Raw genomic sequence first — 17,567 nt, 5'->3', positions numbered from 1 at the left:
TTACTCCCCGAACCTCCCCAAACACTCTTGCACACCAATACACTACCCAAAACTGCATTACGCCTCTGTTCGCAGCCACGCTGTCGGCGGATCCAAGATGGCGGGTGCATCAGAACAATCTGATGCACATCACGCCTCACTCCAGCCAATCGGCGGACATGTTGCGTGTCCGCGGACATGACGCGAGCCGATTAGCCAATCGGTGTCCTGCCCGCGGAGCGAACAGGGAAGTGTCTCCACGGAGCGGACATAGATATCACTAATTTTTTTAGACCTACTTTTTCATTGTTTTAAAGAAAACTACTGGACGGATTTTCACAAAATTTACAAAAGCACGCTTTTGGGACCAAGCCGCTGCACCTGCTGCAAATTTGGTGAATCATTTTGGGATGCCCCCTATACCTTTTCCCCCCCTGGACCAAACCTCACCAAACTTTGGTGTAGAGGGTCCCTGCTACTTACCCTGTAATAAGCTCTCAATAAGCATTTTCTCTTTTTTAACCACTCTAGCAAATGCCATGTAGTGCAGCATTCATCACCTGCTCACATGAAGCAGCAAACAAGTACAATGCTCTACACTTCAAAATTGTTCTATATACAAGCATTGTGATGAAAGTAAAAAAATGCATAAACGGTGTAACTGTTTCATAAAATAAAGGAAAACCAGGTAAAATATATCCTTAGACTATTTTTAAGTGGCAGTTTAATATGTTGACAGCACATGCATACATCCCACCATCACCCATTTTAATCTATAGGTGCTTATTAAGTCTTTATTTTTTCTTTGCATTCTGTCACTTCCAATCAATTTCGCCCATTATAAAACTTAAACTAAAAGTCCCAGAATGCAAAGAAAAAAACGGTGACATGTATATCAAATAAACATATAAAATGATGTGCTTTTCAAAATATTTGTTTTTGAAAGCATTTTGAAGTAAGTTCATAAATACATATCTGCATTTACAGCAGCACTGAGTCACTTTTTCATAAAAGAAAGTAAAAGCAGATAAAACTTGGTTTACACATTAATGTCCCCAAATCCATGATTTTGATTATGAATAGGTTTAAGCCCTTGTCTGAAAACATTTTTGCTGGTATATGGATGGCCAAAGAATGGAGGTGGTGTTGAATTTAAATACCTGGGATAGTGTTAAAAGACAAGACATCATTGGGCTTGGCTAACCAGACTCAGGAATTAAAAGCTATCTCAGTGGCATCCCAACTAAGAGTGTTTGAAAAAAAAGTACAGATGGTTCTCACTAGCCCCAGTGATTAAGATGTATAAACAAATATTGGTCCCTAGGTTGATTTACGGGGCTGAGGTAGGGGGTAGAACATGCAGTAATCAAAAGTTGAAGCAATAATCTGGAAGCGTGGGCTCTCATGCCATATGAGTATCCCTTTAGCAGCGTTGCAGCACATCTAGGGTTTGGTCTCTTTGGAGGCTATGATCTCTTGACGTACAGTGCAGTTGCAAAGAAATATTTTATTTCCCGTTCAGAGTCCTTTAGTTGAACATCTCAACACTTCTGTAGTACGTGGTGACTGTGCCATGTTAACTAAGTGGATCAATGGTTCTTTTAAAATCTTGGAACTTAATGATGCATCACTGGGAGATTTGGAAAAATAGTCTGCTGAAGGTCAAAAAGAAAATCTACGAAAATGATTGGATAGCTAATAGATCTTGTTTAGAAAAATACAAAATGTTGATAATTTTGTGTATGGTATAAAACCTTTCAATCTGCTACAGAAATGCCTCGTTAGACATCCCGCAAAGAAATGTAGAGATTTCTGGCTATGCCTGAAACTAAATCTTTTTCTCACAAAGGAGTTTTTGGGGGCACACAATAAATTATCTAATGAGGGCCGCTCTTGCCGCTATTTTATGACGTCAAAGGAAACTATAAAACATGTAATTATTGACTGCACTGTACTTTCTGCTCGTCACAAAGCAATGTTTGAATTGTATTTTCGAAAGAGGCCTGTTTTAACTTTGGATCATCTGTGGTGGACCTTGCTTTCAGAACCAAGTGAGCAACTTGTGATTGCGGTGATGAATTTTGTAAAAGATTTGTTTTAACATTAAGTTTTTAGAGAACATTTTATGATGGCAGCGAGAACTTTTGTAAAGATTTGCAATTCTGTTTCAGTGGTTGTTTTAGTGTATAATTCTTGTATGAAATTGTGTTTTTTTGGAACACAGATGTAAAGTAATTGGCACTCATTGTGTGCCAGTTTAATATATTGACAGTACATGTATACCTCCTAACATAACCCATTACAATTTTCAGCTGCTTATGCAGTCATACTTTTTCTCTACATTCTCTGACGTGTACTCCAACTATCACAATGGGAAAAGTGGAACTACAAGTCCCAGAACACATACACAAAATCTAGAACTGCATAAACACCTACAGATTAGAATGCATAACGTTGGCAAGTGTGCTTATACTCCTAACAAATTAAGCTTCCACAAACCACCTGCCGTTTAAAAGTGTACTACAAATCTTTTCCATCAACTTTTCATCTCTTTTACAAAACATTACAGAGCTTCTACAAATGCACATATGCATTTCTTAACTTTCATGAAAAAGCTCATAAGAGCAACCATTTTTAACCATCCACCAACTTTATGAACTGTTTTTCCCCACCACTCCTCCTTCCTTCATAAATATCAACCTTGCTTACTAAAAGTACTTCGCCATTACCACATATCTCCACTTACTTTCTTTTACAATTACAGGAAAGAAGCACATTACCAAAGACAACAAGCGAAAAATGAATACCCTTTGCATCCAACAAAGTAAGTACATTAATGTACCATGTATATGTATGTTATTACAGCAGCACAGTTCTACCATATGTTTCCCTAGACTTCTCTTTTCAAACCAACATTTCTTTCACTCTAGCCCCATTATATTCCACCATTCACACTCCTACTATTCACACCTATACACCACCATTTCAACACCCACTCTGTTGCTGTTGCTCAAAACAGCACACTCACCTTACGGATTCCATCACACCACCACTCCCTTACTCAGTAACTCAACACCATCACACCTCTGCAGACTCTTACTCTCACAACATTCCCAACCACACCTAATATACCACCTCACAATCAAATAGCACTCTATTCATCTCTACAATCATACCCACAAACCCATGCGCCATACATGTATATATGCAAAACTTTCCAATGCAAAATGTCTCTTTTCCCGACAGACACAACAAAATGCCTACTAAAAAGCAACTCTGTAGAAAAGAAAGAAAAATAATAGAGCACATAAGAATAAAACTACACCATATAGTCATCCGCCTCTAAAACAATGTATAGAAAACATTAAAACAGAAGAGCTAGTAACCTCACTCAACAAAACCAAACCGGCCACGACTAAAAAAGGTAAGGCCCCTCTGGCAAAAACCATAAGTAAAAAAATATGTACAAAAAAAGACAGACCTACTAATGAACCTGACCCTCTATCTACCAGTGTTTATGTAGTCATGGTAAAGCAATCCAAAAAATGTATGTTACAGAACATTTTCCACCATAGAGTTCTTCAGAATCTTATAGAAACAGCTGAAAGGTCATGATTAACCCTTAAAAACTACTGCAGGAGACTAGTCCTGCAAGCTCTAATGGACAGCGCTTTTCTACTAAATAGAAAATTGTTTATATTGATTTTAAACAGAATGAAACCACTAACAAAATGTATCAATACATTACAAAAAGTAATTCAAACATGCACAGTGTCAATATAAAGACCTTTTCAAACTTCTGTGATGGTATATGGATTCACACAAGCAGCACAGAACCATATTTCAATGAGGAAGCTTATAAACAAGAACAACAAAAAGCAATTGTCACATACAATAATGGTTGAGGGTATGAAATGTGGAACACAACATTATGGCAAAAGAAATCCTTATAGAAAATAAGTCCCCAACAAACTTTGAACCAAATGCTCCTTTCTGTCATGCGCCCCTTCTTTGTGAAGTATTGGGGGCGATAGAAGCTGGGCCGCCATAGATAGTCCCGCCACGTTGAAGCTGCAACGCCGGGCTGCGGTCTAGTTGTTTCTAACAAGGCCGCCGCCTGCGATATCAGGGTTTCGTTGCAGCCGGCTTTCGCGTTCCAACTGTGTTCGCTACCCTGCTGGTTGTTGCGCTCTTCGTAATTTCCCTTGGCTTTGCTGAGCCCTCTCTTTTCTGAAGGGTCCTCCTTGCCCTCCTTTGTATTCCTCTCTGTTTCCTCTGTTTTCTGTTCCGTACCTCCGACAGACTTTTGCTTCGCTTTCCCTGGCTTCGTTCTCTCTTCTCTCCCTCATCCCGTGGCTCCAATCCTTACTCCTCCTGTTTTTTCCCTGCTCCGTCTCCCCTCTCCTTGGCTTAGTTCTTTCCCAGTCCTTTATCCTGCTGGTATCACTTACCCTTTCAGTGGCGCTGCCATCTTTCCTTCCAGTGGCAACGGGCGTTCTGTGGAGCTCTCCTTTCTTGTCCGGATCCCTCGTTGACACAGTCACTTACCTGGGTTTCCTGGTGCACCGAGGACACTTATCGTCTTTTCAGCTATTTCAGGAGTCCCCACTCTTCAGCAATACATTGTTTTTTTTTTGCCTACTTGGCTTTTTCTCCCCATTGGCTATTGCAGATCCGGGGCCACTGGTTTCCGGAAACTTTCCGACAACCATTGTGGTGTCTTTCCACGGTAGACCATATCTACATAAAAAGAAATCCTTCATTAAGGAAAGAAAGAAGAAGGTGGCTAAGGATCTTTCGTCAGGTGAGGAGGAGGGGGAGGAGACTGAAGTGGAGAGTGACTTAGACATTACCGACAAGGCTGAAATTGTTGACACTTTCACCCAAACAAACCGTCCAGTGTACAAATGGACATGCAGCTCAATATGTAATGTACCCCAACGATCCTTTAAATCTTTATGACAATTCCTCAATCACTATGTGAAACTAAAAGACAAAAGTAAAATGAAAACTTTACAAACCAGAGACTCTTGGCCAGTGTGCAGCCACACTGGTCTGCGAGGACATTCATTAGCCTGCATTTTAGGAACTTCTTGCAAAAGCACTTTCCACCAGATCAAAATGTTAGCGACACACCATTCTACTGTACAGAATTTTTTGCATCGAGTATACTATGCAAAAAGTCCTGCTCTCAAACTGCTAAATTTAAATAACATTCTCCTACATGGAGCTGCCAAGTAACTGCTTCAAGAAATAGAGCACATCCAATGTAAATACTTTAGAACTGAAGTTGACTTAGGAAATTCTGTACCTTCAGAAAACATTACCGAAAACCTCATGAACACCAATGTCTTAGTAAAGACATACAAAAAAGAAATAGCTAAGTTTCAAAACACATCTTAAATACCAGACCAAATATATGCTTGTTGTCACCGAACGTTTTATAAAAAGACCACAAAAATACTAGTTCTAGCCTACAAAATAGAAAACAATGAATAATTCCAATGGTTCCAATTAGCTTTATATCTAACAGCAGAAAATAAATACAAAATAACTGACCACTCAGCAGTTTGCACGTACTGCAACCCAAAGCTTGACAATAGCCAAATGCCATCATGCGCTATCACTAATAACTTAGAAATATTCTCACTTCCGAAAGCTCTCAAGCAACTTAAATTGTAGGAGAGCATTATAATAAAAACAGTGCACCCATTTCAAGCTATAATATGCCTTCAACCGAAATCAGCCAAATTACTTCCATCCGAGTTACTAAAGGGCATCTGTTGCAAAGTAGTATATTTGCCATTGGATCTAAAAGAAAATGTACAAACTCGAGTTGACTTAAACAAAGTTAGACAAGCCCTACAATATCTAAAAGAAAACAATGAATACTACAAAGATATAAACATAGAGGAAAACGTAAGAGAAACCCCAAGTTATCCAAGACTCATCAGCAACTGGGCAATTTGAATGTGTAGATCCTGTTACTGCATCCAACATTTTAGACCAGTATACAATTCACCCACTCCACTCCAAAGACACCATTGATGATGCATTTGAAACATATCAAATGTATCAAGCCGAAGGATCCCCAATGAGCATATGGGAAAAATGTGTAGAAGCACATACTTTTTCTTTACTCTTTCCTACAGGCAAAGACGGAAAATATGATGAAAGGTCCACGCAAATTAGTGCATCAGAATATCGCTCTTTAAGAATGGATTCTGAACACCCCAGATTCAGACAAAATGTTTAATATATTTTCCATGTCCTCTTCGAAAGTGAACTAGCAGCTCTATGTTTTGCAGTTGCACAGACATTAAAAAAAGGCTCTAATTTTTTTTAACATATTCACTACCCAACTGCTTCAACAAATAAAAGACAAAGATGAAGTTTTGCAGTCAAGTATCACAAATCTCTTGGCAAACACACGTGGTACAAAAGAATACTGGTTCTGACGTCACACTGATGTACGTTGTATGCTAAGGTCCTTAGGCCAACCCACATGGTTTCTTACTTTAAGTTGTGCAGAGTATGCCTGGGATGACTTGCACAACTTCTTACACACTGAAAACCAAAATAAAGATGGAATAGATATAAAAACACCAGGAGAACTCTGTTCTCTTGACCCTGTCAATGTATCAAGGTATTATTGCTTTCTTGTCATGCTGCACTTCAATTGCAATAAAACTACCCCTCCCTTTGGAGAAGTGCAACACTTCATTTGGAGAAAAGAATATCAATCCAGAGGAGCACCACACATCCACATCCTTTTGTGTATAAAAAAATATCAATCCAGAGGAGCACCACACATCCACCTCCTTTTGTGGATAAAAAATGCTCCTAAATTTGGTCATGATAGTAACGCCACTGTTTTACAGTTTATTGAAAAATGCATTACCTGCGACATCCCTTCATAAACCACAGATAGTGACCTACATACACAGGTCTTATGCTTCCAAAAATATAAGTGTGGCAAATAGTGCTGACGTAGATTTAATTAAAAAACAAAGGCAAATAATATACCAAATGTCGCTTTGGCTTCCCTACACCAGTTTGCAAAAAGGAACAAGTAAAAAGCATGATGTGTTCTGTTAGACACAGCGTAAAAGTCAAATCCCATAAAAATAAATACAACATTAAAAGGGGCGAAGCATCCAAGTACATCAATGATTACAATGCAATCAGTGCCCTCTTGTGGAATGCAAATATAGACTTACAATACATTGCAGACAATTCTACTGCAGTTGTAAGATATGTCACAGCCTATTTCACCAAAGCTGTTAAAAGACCTCTGGGATGACATAACATCTGACAAAACACTATCACAACATTTGTACAGCTTCTGTATACAAATGCTCCCCCATAGAGAATATGGGTGCTACGAAGCTGCAGACTGCTTAACAGGTACAGCCTGACAAATCTGAACACATTGCCTGGCTGAATCTTGGACCAGCTTCATCCCAAAAAAGTGCACTAAAATCCTACCAAGAGATAGCAAACATAGCCACAAATGATCCCAACAGCCAGGACATTTTAAAAAACAATTTAATTGACACATACTACCCAAACAGAAGTACTGCTTTGGAAAACATGTGTCTGTATGACATTGCCCAAAACTACCCATACAAAAATAATGTCACACCAAATGACACAACTGGCACATATTCACTCTCAACTTGTAAAGGAAGCCTAGGGAAAGTCACTAAATCCAGTCTAATTAATAATATAAAGGTATCATTTAAATCTCCACAACATAGAGAACTGTATTACATGGCCCTACTCCAACTTTTTAAACCTCAGAGAAAAAAAAAATAATTGTTAGGTGACTATGACTCATTTGAAGCTGCATTCAAAGCAAATGAAAGCAGTATAACAAATGACAATTTCAAACAATACACACAAATGTTGGACAATGAACGCCAACAAGAGGAAGAAATTGAAGCTCAACTAGACAGACAATCCTGAGGGCAGTCAACCTTCCCTTTCAAGAAGCCAGGAACTTGGAAAACCATTCATTCTAAATCAAGCAGAAATAGTATCAATATAAACAATCTGAGGAAGACTTGTCACTGCTTGAATCAAGCTAAACGATTAACAATTCACCATTTATCTAGAAGTCACTCAAGAAATTGGACATGGTTTTAAACATGAAACTAAAACCTGTAGCTGTAAAAATTATAAACCTCTGCTCCTGTATGTAAGTGGTAAAGCTGGTTCTGGTAAAACATTCTTAATAAAAAATAATCAGCCAATTCCTACAAAACTTAACAAACAGCAACCTTTCGGCTGCAGTAACAGCCCCCACAGGCTTAGCTGCCCACAACATAGGAGGTGTAACCTAACACCGACTACTGCTCATCCATGTAAAACACCAAAATAAGTTAGAATACTACAAATTATCAGCGCAGAAGCTGCTACTGAAGTATGCAGAGTATAAAACAAATGAAAGTGCTCCTGATAGATGAAGTGAGCATGGTTTCCAACCTCATGTTGGCTTTAATTCAACTCAGAATGCAAGAAGTCCTAAAAAACAACTACGAAGAACTGTTTGGAGGAAAACATGTTATTGTTTTCGAAGACCTTCTACAGTTAACAGCAGTGAAAGGTCAACCTATTTTCAAAACATTAGGACACACACAATGCCGCAATACCTTCAGCAGCATTGGAAATGTAAATCTATGGCAACATTTTCACTACAGAGAACAAACTGAAAACATGCGTCAATCTGCAGACCTCACCTATGCTAACATTTTTAAAAGCATTAGAACTGGTCTGCTTACTAAAGATGCAAAATCCATCTTAAATTGTAGACTAATCCATGAGCTATATGGACGAAACACATCTGCTCCTGATGTCATGGAACTATTAACTCAACAAAATCTAAAAGGTTTGTCCTTAATGCCAACCCTTGCAAGCTGTATTCAATACAACAAGACAATGTTGAGAACTGAAATGCAACCCATACTGCATATCAGCTCCACAGACAAAATAGAAGTGCATGTCATCACACTTTCTATGTGTCAACAAGCAACAGCACGGCTAAAAAGCTTAGAAAAATGTATCTCCAACACAGCTGGATTGGAGAAAATATTGACTTTGTGTCTAAACTGCAGAGTAATCTTAAATGCAACCTTGATTAGAACAAGGTTTAATCAAAGGAGCAATTGGTACAGATGTTGACTTCCAAACATATCCATGTGACAACAACATTCCATTTTTCAACATCCACTTTGACAAACTTGAAGAAGTTAAAATAATTGGACAGTCAATAACATGTTTCCTTCTTTTCAAAGACATGTATGTACATAGAGAGCAATTTTCTCTATCTTGATTGACATTGGCACCACAGTCTTTAAAAGTCAGCGCTGAAATTCCTTGCATCCTGGAATACAACCGGCTATGGGCACTATACACCCCCATCTAGATATGTACCCTGTACCTAAAAAAAAAGAAACCTTTAAAAAGACAACTAATACAAACAGAGGTTATAGCAGATCTCCCAACAACACCGCTAAAGAAAACAACGACCAACTCCTACATCAAACAATATAACCACAAAACTGTCTAGTACAAAGTCAACTGCACATCCATATGATATGGCATTTATAACACACCTATACAGAAGTGTTTCAAGGCGTGATGAGGCAAGGGAGGGGGAACAGAAGGAAGATAGACAACGATCCTACTAGGCCAGGTGATATTCAGATAGCAAGTGCATGGGAAGGGGAAGAGGAAAGTGCGGAGGGGGAGGAGGGAGGGGACAGTCCAGTACATGGGATAATAAAATAGATAACAAAGTAAAAGTACAGCCATCGATGGCAAGTGTAAGGGTAAGTGCAGACAACAGGTGTCAAGTGCTGGTAGTGGGACTGTAGGGATACAGAAAACAGTCCCCAAGTGCGGGGGTTGCCAGGAAGGCAGTGCAGGAGTGTCACTGGCAGGGTGGGGGCCTGGGCCCGAGATCAGAGGGTGACCAGGTAACCAGTGCAGTTTCAGTATCAGCCAGGAAGTCAGCAGCGAAGAGGAGGATAAAAAGCAGAAGCAAAGAGAAAAGTTTTGAGGTGCTTCGGGAACCGGACATGGTACTCCTCAAGTTTTAGGGGGGCAGGGAGGCTGTTCCAGAGGGAGGCCCAAGCCGGGGAAAGAGATCTACCACCAACTCGTTGCTTGGAGAAGCGACTGACCCTGGGGGAGTTGGAGGCAGATGAGCAAAGAGCTCGAAAAGGAAGATATTTAGGAAGAGATAGTTGAAGGTATTGAGGCACCAGGCCCCAGAAGGCCTTGTGGGCAATGCAGAGGAAAGGAAGAATATCTCTGAGGAGGTGCAGCTGGTAGTGAGACTTCTTAGAGACGTTAGATATGTGAAGAGAGAAGGAAAGTGTGGAGGCGAAGATGACCCTGAGGTTTTTGGCCTCACAGGTGGGAGCAGGAGGAGGGCCAAGAGAGGCCGGCCAGAGAGTGACAGGAAAGGAGGGAGCGGGTGTGCCAATGAGGAGAATCTCAGTTTTACTGGCATTAAGGCAGAGATCATTGGAGGCACACCACTCCTGGATGGCAGAGGGACAGTATGAGATGAGAGAGGGAGAAGAGGTGGCTGAGGGTAGCCTGAAAATGAGCTGAGTCATCCGCATGGCACTGGAAGTTGGTGCAGTGCGTGGCAATGTGGTGGGCAAGAAGTGCCAGGTATTGGTTGAACAGCTAGGAAGAGAGGTTAGACCGCTGGGGAACACCACAGGTAGAGATTGAACCTGGGAGGGACGATCAGAGAGGAAAGAAGTCAGCCACACCAGGGCCTGACCAGTGATCCTCAGGTTATCACGTAGGCTTTTGAGCAGGATGGCAAGGTTGAACGTGTCAAAGGCAGAAGAGAGATCAAGTAAGATAAGGACACAGGGGTGTTGGAATCAAGGTTGGAGAGCAGGTCTTCACAAATGTGTCTTCTCCAGAAAGATCTGCAGGCCCATTAAATGATCCACAAACAGAACTCTCTGTTCCATTTGAATTCAGCAACACGACTGGAGTAAATTGTTATGCTGTTGTGACGATGAATGTTCTCTTTCAATTGCCACCAATTGTTCACAACATTTACTTAAACAACTCGGACCAGTTGTGCTTGCAAATGCTTGTCCTTCATAGAAATGCCATAAATAATCCTGACAACACTTACAGCATGGGTGCACAACATACGGCCCGCGGGCCAGTTGCGGCCCGCCATGCTCTTTTGACCGGCCCGCGAGGCACAAAGACTTTCGTAATGGAGGGCAGCCCGCAAGCAGCATCGGCCGCCCTCCATTAGGAAAGTCTTTGTTGTCTTCCGGGCCGGACAAAACACTGGCCCTCATTGGCTCAGCACACACGCACCACGTCGCTCCTACGAACCACGTAGTGCGTGTGTGCTGCACCAATAGAGGGCCAGCACTATGGCTGGCGTGGCCAGTAAGGCTTGATGCCGGAAGGCATTTCAGCCTTGCTTGCCATGCCAGCCGTAGTACGATTCCACTTACCTCGCCAGCGTTCCTGCTTACCTGCCTTCCAGCACGTCTCCGGTAAGTGGTCTGTGTGTTTGTGTTTGTGTGTCAGGTCTGTTCTGCTGTATGTTTGTGTTGTGTATGTTGAGATGGGGGTTTGGGGGGTGTCGGATGTGTATGAATGTGTGTATGAATGTGTGTTTTTGTGTATGTTGAGATGGGGGTGGGGGGCGTGTCGGATGTGTATGAATGTGTGTTTTTGAGTGTTTGTGTTGTGTATGTTGAGATGAGGGGTGGGGGGGTGTCGGATGTGTATGAATGTGTGTTTGTGAGTGTTTGTGTTGTGTATGTTGAGATGGGGTGGGTGGTGTGTCGGATGTGTATGAATGTTTGTTTTTGAGTGTTTGTGTTGTGTATGTTGAGATGGGGGTGGGGGGTGTGTCGGATGTGCATAAATGTGTGTTTTTGAGTGTGTTGTGTATGTTGAGATGGGGGGCGTGCTGGATGTGTATGAATTTGTGTTTTTGAGTGTTTGTGTTGTGTATGTTGAGATGGGGGGTGGGGGGCGTGTCGGATGTGTATGAATGTTTGTTTTTGAGTGTTTGTGTTGTGTATGTTGAGATGGGGGTTGGGGGGGCGTTTCGGATGTGTATGAATGTTTGTTTTTGAGTGTTTGTGTTGTGTATGTTGAGATGGGGGGTTGGGGGGCGTGTCGGATGTGTATGAATGTGTGTTTTTGAGTGTTTGTGTTGTGTATGTTGAGATGGGGGTGGGGAGGTGTAGGATGTGCATGAATGTTTGTTTTTGAATGTTCGTGTTGTGTATGTTGAGATGCATGTATGGGTGCATGCTTCAGAGTTTGTGGGCTGAGTTGGGGGGGATTGTGTCTGTATGGGTGCATGTTTGAGAGTGTGTGTGCTGAGTTGAGGGGTGGGGGGTTCCGGTCTGTATGGGTTCATGGTGTATGCTTGAGAGTGTGTGCTGAGTTGGGGGGTGGGGGGTTCGGGTCTGTATGGGTGCATGTTTGAGAGTGTGCTGATTTGGGGGGAGGGGGTTCGTGTCTGTATGGGTGCATGTATGAGAGTGTGTGTGCTGAGTTGGGGGTGGGAGGTTCAGGTCTGTATGGGTGCATGTTTGAGAGTGTGCTGATTTGGGGGGTGGGGAGTTCGTGTCTGTATGGGTGCATGTTTGAGAGTGTGTGTGCTGAGTTGGGGGGTGGGGGGTTCGGGTCTGTATGGGTGCATGTTTCAGAGTGTGCTGATTTGGGGGGTGGGGGTTCGGGTCTGTATGGGTTTCATGTTTCAGAGTCTGCTGATTTGGGGGGTGGGGGGTTCGGGTCTGTATGGTGCATGTTTGATAGTGTGCTGATTTGGGGGGTGGGGGGTTTGGGTCTGTATGGGTGCATGTTTGAGAGTGTGCTGATTTGGGGGGTGGGGGGGTTCAGGTCTGTATGGGTGCATGTTTGAGAGTGTGTGTGCTGAGTTGGGGGGTCGGGGGTTCGGGTGTTCATGAATGTTTGTTTATGTATGATTGTGTTGTGTATGTTGAGATGCATGTATGGGTGCATGCTTCAGAGTTTGTGTGCTGAGTTGGGGGTTTGGGTCTGTATGGGTGCATGTTTGAGAGTGTTTGTGCTGAATTGGGGGCTGGGGGGTTCGGGTCTGTATAGGTGCATGTTTGATAGTGTGCTGATTTGGGGGGTTCGGGTCTGTATGGGTGCATGCTTGAGTGTGTTTGGGGCATAGTGTTTGGTTGGGGGTGAGGGGGCCATGGGGCATAGTGTTTGGTTGGGGGTCAGGGACAGGGGGCATAGTGTTTGGTTGGGGGTGGGAGCCATGGGGCATAGTGTTTGGTTGGGGGTGAGGGGGCCATGGGGCATAGTGTTTGCTTGGGGGGTGAGGGACAGGGGGCATAGTGTTTGCTTGGGGGGTGAGGGACAGGGGGCATAGTGTTTGCTTGGGGGTGGGAGCCATGGGGCATAGTGTTTGCTTGGGGGTGGGAGCCATGGGGATAGTGTTTGGTTGGGGGTGAGGGGGCCATGGGGCATAGTGTTTGCTTGGGGGGTGAGGGACAGGGGGCATATTGTTTGATTGGGGGTGAGGGACAGGGGGCATAGTGTTTGCTTGGGGGTGAGGGGGCCATGGGGCATAGTGTTTGCTTGGGGGTGGGAGCAATGGGGCATAGTGTTTGCTTGGGGGTGGGAGCCATGGGGCATAGTGTTTGGTTGGGGGTGAGGGGGCCATGGGGCATAGTGTTTGCTTGGGGGTGAGGGGCCATGGGGCGTAGTGTTTGGTTGGGGGGTGAGGGACAGGGGGCATAGTGTTTGCTTGGGGCGAGGGACAGGGGGCATAGTGTTTGCTTGGGGGTGGGAGCCATGGGGCATAGTGTTTGGTTGGGGGTGAGGGAGCCATGGGGCATAGTGTTTGGTTGGGGGTGAGGGGGCCATGGGACATAGTGTTTGGTTGGGGGTGAGGGACAGGGGGCATAGTGTTTGCTTGGGGGTGAGGGGGCCATGGGCATAGTGTTTGCTTGGGGGTGGGAGCCATGGGGCATAGTGTTTGGTTGGGGGTCAGGGGCCCATGGGGCATAGTGTTTGGTTGGGGGTTGAGGGAGCCATGGGGCATAGTGTTTGGTTGGGGGTGGTGAGGGGGCCATGGGGCATAGTGTTTGGTTGGGGGTGGGAGCCATGGGGCATAGTGTTTGGTTGGGGGTGGGAGCCATGGGGCATAGTGTTGCACTCCAAGAGTGAACCCAATAATAAAGCTAAAATAGGCACAGTTAGGAGATGTACATCCTTTGCTTTTTGAGGAAACCTGACTCAACGAAGGCCATACTCCTCTTGGGCAACCCAAACAGCAAACTATAGCAGTCCAAAATAACAGAATGTCCAAACAAGGGTCAATAAAAAATATAATATTTGATTAAACAGACGATATACAATAACTACATTGAAATAAATGATAATAATGGAAAATGTGTAGTACAAAATGTAAGTTTGAAATGCAATAAAAATCGTTACCCCTCAAAAACATATTCTTTTTCCATGTGTTTAATACAAATTGGGGGTTGAAAAAGCCTCCTGACATGTCCCGCCTACCGCCCCGCCCACTTTTACTTTTCGGCCCACCATAGCCCTCATGTAAGGTACTTTCGGCCCTCTGTCAAAATCAGTTGTGCACCCCTGACTTACAGTGTCTCGAGTATAGAGCAAGAATTGGATTACTGTGCCTGAATGGTAAAATGTACCATAAACACACAGGGAGATCCACAAGAATTCCAAATGTACTAGCTAGAAGTACTGGCAACCAAAAACATCCCTATAAATGAAATATTCCAGATTTCATACACGTTGAAACATGCATGCACTCCCTGCAACCATTTTTCACAAGACCACATCCCTAATGAACGATTTGTATATGTATCCATACCAAATTCTGAATCCATTCCACTTCACCAGCTTCTGCTGAATGCAAATCATGGAATATTATGCCCTTTTTGCAATTCAGACAATCGTTCCACCATACAAATAAACTCACATAGCCAGTATGTCATACTAATGCTTCTAAGGTACAATGCAGATAGTACCAAAGAAAATGGTAAGCTTACAGGCTTTACACACGGCCAAGTATCTCTTTGGAAGAAAACCTTCACAACAGTAGGTATAGTATACCACACTGGTGCCACAACCATTTCAGGGCACTACACTGCATATGTCAAAAGAATAATTGGTTGGTTTGAATGTAATGATACCGCCGTTACTTCAAAACATAGGTTACCAGCAAATTTAACAAATGCCTACTTAATATTCCTTCAACCCAAATTTAGTCACTAAACTATAGCACAATAAACAGTTAGAATACGCCAACAGGTATCTAACTACATCCCTAATACTACAATAGTACTTTTGAAAGTCTATCTAGTTAGAATACACCAACAGGTATCTAACTACTTCAAAAATACCCTTCATGCCAAAACACTTCAAATATGCCATCTCAATTCTTATACGACAAAACATCTTCTAACCTCTAATGTAGTTAGAATACGTCAACAGGTATCTAACTGCTTTAAGCATTCCCTTAATCACAACATACTTCAAACAAACATACAATCACCCCTACACTCACGTAACTGTAATTGTTTTTTTATCCAGTACAGATTTGTTTTCCCAATGACCCAATGATTATTTAATGTGAAAACAACAGCAGTGTGTCATACACTAATGTTGTACCAAACATAGTACTTAGAATGTACTGTTTATGAGGGTCTAAAAAAATGTATATGTACAATGGTATACAACTGCAGTTTTTAAACTATCTTGCTTAATAAATTGTACTGTTTTGTTCCCACAGAAAATAAACCAGAGATTCCAGATTCATAATGCTATAAAACTAAGTAACCATAGCAATTATAAACAAATACATATTGTATGCACACTATCCTCAATTGTACTACAATCGTAAGTACCATACACAGTTCAATTACATCATTCCTCCATATTACAAACACTTTGTTACCTATAATTACTATACATATATTACTACTACGGTGACCATGGACTCAGTGCCATTTCCAAACCCTTTTTTCACTTATAAAAACAGCTCCACATTACCTTCATTCCACTGCCCTACCATTTCTATGCCCTCTTTCAGTCATCAAATAACCCCAAATGTCTTTCCCAAGCTGTCCGTTCATGGCACTGTCCGCGAACTACCGCAGTGTCCGTGGACAGCTACGACAACGGCCCAACCTTTTTCCACTTACAAATATAGCCCCATATCATCTTTTTTCCACTCCCCCACCCTTTCCAGCCCCTCTTTCCACCACCAAAAACCCCAAATTTGTTTTCCAGACGTTGTCCCCAGCGCTCTGTCCGCAGACACCAAACCGATCCAACATGGCAGGCGTTTCAAAAAATATGACGCACCTTTACGCTTTTTACCATCCAATCAGCAGGTGCGTCTGATGTCTGCACATCCGCCCCTGGACCAATCGGAGGCCCGTACGGGGACCGAACAGGGAAGTGAGTCCGTGGACCGAACCCAGATATCACTCTTTTTTTGTAGCTACTTATTGGTCGTTTTACAAACAAATACTGGACAGATTTACACCAAATTTACAAAAGCATGCTTTTGGGACCAAGCCGCCCCTCCTGCCACAAATTTGTTGAAAATCCGTCCAAAGGTTTGGACTGTAGGCATGAGCAAAATTGTTTTCCATTGCGTCTATGGGAAAAACCACACATTTTGTGACCCCCCTATAACTTTGCCCCCCTTAACAAAACCTCACCAAACTTCACAGAATCAATTTGATGGGCCACATATGTATTTTGCAAAGTTTCATGAGGATTCATTCAGGGGGGGCAAAGTTATAAGCCGCCCAAAAAGTGTTCTTCCTATGGGTTGAACAACTTAACCATAACTACAAGGCCACTACTGCGGTCCTTGTATTATCTATCTGTGCACTTTTTGGAAAAGCAAATCATTTGGCGTCACAAACCTTTGGAAGCCTTGTGCTGTGAAATTCCAGGCATCCAGAAACCTGTGCTCGTACGTTGAAATTGAGATTTTTGGTGCATGTTTTTTTTTCTCTTTCTTTGAAGTGAGAGCTTGGCTGTTTTGATAATCTTTATGTGTGTGAGTGCTTTTTGTGACTTTATTCAGATTACAGTGAATATATAGATTGTTGTAAATTATTGTAAATATGCATTCTTTGGTAAAAAACAAGGGTGATAATGCTTCTTCTATTGGCGGAACTTTTTTGATGTTGTTGTTCCTGGCTGGACTAAAGGTGTATGATGCACTGGCTAAAGAGTGCGCTTGTAAGGCTGAGTTAAATGAGCCGTGTGCTGAGACTTTGAGCAGCACTGCGCCTGATGAGATTGTGTCTTGTTTACATCATTTTTCAGTGCAGAAGGGATATTAGTTTTGCCACACTAGTAAGAAGAGGTAGGATTGTATTGCATGCCTATCGAAAAAATGCATCAGAGGAATGTGGAACTGGAGGCAGATGTATTGCGTTTGGAGAAAGAATTGGGTGCTGAGAAACACATTTCACTGATGCAGCAATTGCAGTTGAAAATTTGGCATCTAAATATCAAGAGGTTGCTGAGAGAGCAGC

Source organism: Ambystoma mexicanum, chromosome 9 (assembly GCF_040938575.1).
Source record: "Ambystoma mexicanum isolate Mex_15411 chromosome 9, UKY_AmexF1_1, whole genome shotgun sequence".
NCBI classification, from domain to species: Eukaryota; Metazoa; Chordata; class Amphibia; order Caudata; family Ambystomatidae; genus Ambystoma; species Ambystoma mexicanum.
The sequence above is the reverse complement of the archived record's forward strand: the minus strand, read 5'-3'. Positions refer to the sequence as shown.